The 5,116-nt window shown below is 55.9% G+C and overlaps 1 protein-coding gene across 1 annotated transcript in view; it reads right to left on the reverse strand.

Moving 5' to 3' along the window:
• Positions 1-5,116, reverse strand: part of ATRAID (all-trans retinoic acid induced differentiation factor) — a 142,997-nt gene that overhangs the window by 17,017 nt on the left and 120,864 nt on the right. The gene's annotated exons all lie outside the window — the stretch shown is intronic.

Raw genomic sequence — 5,116 nt, forward strand, 5'->3', positions numbered from 1 at the left:
GCGAGCGCGACGTAGCAGAGAAGCAGCAGCGGCGAGGAGGAGGAAGCGGCGGCGCTCTCCGTTGCGGCCATTGTCGGCGCGTCTCGGTGTTTAGCGTCGCGACTCACGTGACTCGCGCTCGGGTGACGTCACCCCCCCCCTCAACAGCCTCCAACTGCCTCCCCCCTCCCACAGCCCCCCCCCCAACTGCCTCCCACAGCCCCCCAACTGCCTCCCCCCTCCCACAGCCCCCCCCCAACTGCCCCCCTCCCACAGCCCCCCCCCCCCAACTGCCTCCCCCCTCCCACAGCCCCCCCCCCCAACTGCCTCCCACAGCCCCCCAACTGCCTCCCCCCTCCCACAGCCCCCCCCCAACTGCCCCCCTCCCACAGCCCCCCCCCCCCAACTGCCTCCCCCCTCCCACAGCCCCCCCCCCAACTGCCTCCCACAGCCCCCCAACTGCCTCCCCCCTCCCACAGCCCCCCCCCCAACTGCCTCCCACAGCCCCCCAACTGCCTCCCCCCTCCCACAGCCCCCCCCCCCAACTGCCTCCCCCCTCCCACACCCCATCCCCTCCCGCAGCCCCCCCCAACTGCCTCCCCCTCCCACAGCCCCCCCCCCCAACTGCCTCCAACAGCTCCCCCCTCCCACAGCCCCCCCCCAACTCCCTCCCACAGCCCCCCAACTGCCTCCCTCCTCCCACAGCCCCCCCCCCCAACTGCCCCCCTCCCACACCCCACCCCCCTCCCGCAGCCCTCCCCAACTGCCTCCCCCTCCCACAGCCCCCCCCCAACTGCTTCCCTCCTCCCGCAGCCCCCCCAACTGCCTCCCCCCCCCCACACCCCCCCCAACTGCCTCCACCTCCCACAGCCCCCCAACTGCCTCCCCCTCCCACCACCCCCCCCCAACTGCCTCCACCTCCCACAGCCCCCCAACTGCCTCCCCCTCCCACAACCCCCCCCCCAACTGCCCCCCCCCACACCCCCCCCCAACTGCCTCCACCTCCCACAGCCCCCCAACTGCCTCCCCCTCCCACACCCCCCCCAACTGCCTCCACCTCCCACAGCCCCCCAACTGCCTCCCCCTCCCACAACCCCCCCCCAACTGCCCCCCCCCACACCCCCCCCCAACTGCCTCCACCTCCCACAGCCCCCCAACTGCCTCCCCCTCCCACAACCCCCCCCCCCCCAACTGCCTCCCCCTCCCACACCCCCCCCCAAACTGATTCCCCCCCCCCACACCCCCCCTCCCCCCCTCCCCACCAACAGCATCAGTGACGGCGTCATCCCGGCTCGTCATTCTCTCCACACGAGGAGTGGCACCGCCGTCGATCCCACGGCCCTCTCGTTTAGATCCAAGCAGTGGATTCAACTGCACTGAACTTTTGCAATGCAGTTTTATTTCTCCCTTTTGTTTTCGCCAGGTGGTAAAACAAAGTCCACACGGACCATCGCGGAGAAGTATGGTCAGAGAGAAATAAACTCGGCCCTTATCCAGCAGTGGGTGGACAAAAATATCTCTACGGTACACATGTTGATTAAAAATCAGGGGTGTAATTGTACATTAATTAGACGACTGCAGCCACGAGAGAGAGGCACTACAAAGCGCCACACTTTGAAACATAGTACTGTAGATATAAGGACTGTAATCAAATCTTGAATTGCTGTCCCCACTGTGACAATCGAGTGTGACAGATGCATTGTTGAAAAGCACAGGACGTCACTCTGTCTATTTTGTATTGTATCGTGTAAGTTATTAACATGCCAACACCATACTCTTTGGTTCTTTCGGTAAAGTCACGTATAGGTGAAAATAAACAAATCAAATAAAAAATGAAAACAACTAAATTAAATCACGACGTTTCGGGCGCAACACAAGCGTCCTTCATCGTGTTGCGCCCGAAACGTCGTGATTTAATGTTTTCATTTTTTTTATTTGTATTTTATTATTTTCACCTACGTGACTTTACCGAAAGAACCAAAGAGTATGGATCATTGCAGTCACGATCACTTCAAATCTAGAAATGACAACACCACCTTCACTCTCATTATAGATCATCAGTACAATATCGCCTAAACATTCCTCTGTTATAAATTGTGCCTTTGAATCCTCGAGAAAAGACGAATTGGCACAGTGTCATACTTGGAATGTGTTGACTTCTGCACTCGCTGATAATTACCATAAAACATGCCGATTGAGCTAGACATGTAAACGCAACATTATACTGGTAGGAACCACCAGGTTACACCAGCCCACAGGGGATTATTGTGTCCGTCCATCCGTCCGTCGTGCAGGGAGGGGCGGGGTGGGGAGGGTGGGGCTGGGTGGGGAGGGGAGGGTGGGGAGGGGCTGGGTGGGGAGGGAGGGGCTGGGTGGGGAGGGGCTGGTCACCCCGTGGTGCCCTTAAAAAACTCAACGTTTAGCCTACTCACGCCGGCTTGTGCCCGCCCTCACAGTCGGGCATATTTGCGGAATACACCACGCCGCCGTTGACCCTGGCCATTGACCGAGCAACCCAACGTTCCTACCAGCTCCCTCCGCAGGAATGTGTTTCACAGGATGGCAGGGCCATCTTATCGGTGTTCTCACACGGACAGTGGCCAATCGAGAGTGGTGGCTACGTCCCATCGGGGAGCTCTTCACACTAACGGTGGGTAAATCCCACAATAACCCCGTGTGTACACTCTCTCGGACATATCGGGCCGTCCATAAATGACGTCACGCGATTTTGGACGATTCCCCCCCCCCCATTCGTCACACGGCGTCACAAAAAGTCAGACCTCCCCCTCAAATATGACGTCACAAAGCTCTGCCCCCCCCTCCCCCAAAAATAAAACATTCAAATCGCTTTAAACTATTGTCATTGTAGTGCTATTTAATGTGCCGCTGCACTCTGATGTTGTAGGAGAAAACATTTATTAAAAAGTCTATTTAATGAAGTAGAACGTGTTTATATTTATTCAAAGTTGCGCATTTTGATGTGACGTCACGTTTCTCAACCCCCCCCCCCCCCAGGTGCGTGACGTCATTTATGAACGGCCCCTATACGACAAAGCGCATCTGAAGATGTGTTTCTGCGGCAGTCCGGATGGCTCTTCCTGCCGATATTAGGAAGCTATTGGGAGCGATGCACTTTTAAATCACCGAGTTCGAAACCTTGTTTCTTTAGAACTGCTCTGTGCTTTGTCTGATATCTTTACCCCGCACATCCGACGATCACGGTTGGCTATGTACAGGTGCGAAAGAAGTTCAACATACGTTAGAAAAGTGTTACCTTGTTTATTGTTATTGACGTTTTTATAAGGCGCAGCAGACCCAACAAAGGGCTTCAGAGTGCCGTAAAGAGAATAAGAAAAACATAGAAATAGCTTTAGTTTATCTGACATATGGTGGGAAAGAAGGGGGCTTTCTATCTTATTTCTAAAATGGGAACATCTCAGCAGTCAGGCGCAATTTGTGAGGCAGTGCCTTCCAAATCTGAGGGCCAAGGACTGAAAAAGGCCCGAGCTCTGAAACGTTTTTTTGTTACCGAAAGCGCGGCTGACAGAAATAGCATGGTCAGGGTGTGTGAGGAGGACCTCAAACTCCAAGGATTGTAAAGCTGCACAGTCTATTGGTCAAATATTGAGGCAATTGCTGACAGAGTGCTTTGTTAATTAAGCACAATAATTTGAATCGTGCACGGAGCTCAATTGGAAGCCAGTTGCAGATCGAGTAAAGTTTGGGGTTTTGGGTCCCGACGAGAATGGTTGGTCAGTCAATAGTCGCGCAGAGGCGTTCAGAAAGTCCTGGAGTAGTCTAACTCGACACCGTGAATGACCCACGTTAAAGGCATTGCCATAGTCGAGACGAGGATGTTCCAAGGGCATTCAGCACCTAAGCTCAATCTCCGTCAAGACGGGAAAGTTTGCTATGTTTGTCCATATGTAGTGGTGATACGCGCTGGCAGGAGGGATCGTGAGGCAGCGCGTGGTGATTGGTTACATCGAGTGGGTGCTCACATCGCGGTCCGCATAGGCTCCGCCCCCTCGGGAGCGGAGGGCTATGTAAGGCGATGCGCGCGGGCACTCGGGGAGTTGGTGACCAGTGAAAACAGAAGACGGAGGAAGAGATAGGCCCTGGGACCCCTAGCCCCGCTGCCCTTGTAAGGGCTGGGGTTCTGTGAGGCTCAGAGGCGAGGCCTTGGGATTCACGGTCCGACGCCCTTGTAAGGGCTCGGGCTGTGTAGCCCAGTGGTCTAGACCCGTAGTCTGACGAGAGGGGTCTGATAGCTCCCCGTAGGGAGAGCGTGGCCGGAGAGCCTGAGTCTAGGCAGAGAGAGGTGCGCGTACCCCACGGGGAAGACGGAGTACGTGGCCGAATCAGGCACGTGTGACATAGGTGTTATCTCGGTTGGGACTGTTACGTGTGCAACCGTTGTGAATAAACAGTGCTGCCCCGTCAACTCGTCTCCCGGCATAATTGAAGATATTACACATACACACGGATTTTTACTACTTGTTTTATATTGTGCAGAACCGACAGTGACTTATCCAACACCAAGCCACGACTCTTAGTCACATTTACTCGTCGGGGTGCCATTCCATTGGCCGTTAAAGACGCTGCCATGAGCCTCAGCCCAACAAGTTTAGACTCCTGCTCAACCAGAAAACACATTACTGCGGAGGGAGCTCGTAGAAACGTTGGGTTGCTCGGTCAATGGCCAGGGTCAACGGCGTCATGGTGTATTCCGCAAATATGCCCGACTGTGAGGGCGGGCACAAGCTGGCGTGAGCAGGTTAAACGTTGCGTTTTATAAGGGGACTACGGGGTGACCAGCCCCTCCTCACCCAGCCCCACCTCTCCCACCCCCCACCCTCCCCACCCAGCCCCTCCCCACCCAGCCCCTCTCTGCACGGCGGACGGACGGACACATTAATCCCCTGTGGGCTGGTGTAACCAGGAGGTTCCTACCAGTAATATTCTGAATTGTCTGGATTGAGTTTCAGACAGCTGTCAGACATCCAACTGTTAATATCCAACAGTCCAGCGGGGAGGGTAGTGGAATTCTGTTTGTCCCGCATGTCAAGATATACCCGAGTGTCATCGGCATACTGGTGAAAAGAAACGCCACGTGCTCTGATCAGATCTCCCAGTG

This window comes from Lethenteron reissneri, chromosome 43 (genome assembly GCF_015708825.2).
Source record: "Lethenteron reissneri isolate LAM-NWPU_2019-01 chromosome 43, ASM1570882v1, whole genome shotgun sequence".
Lineage (NCBI taxonomy): Eukaryota > Metazoa > Chordata > Hyperoartia > Petromyzontiformes > Petromyzontidae > Lethenteron > Lethenteron reissneri.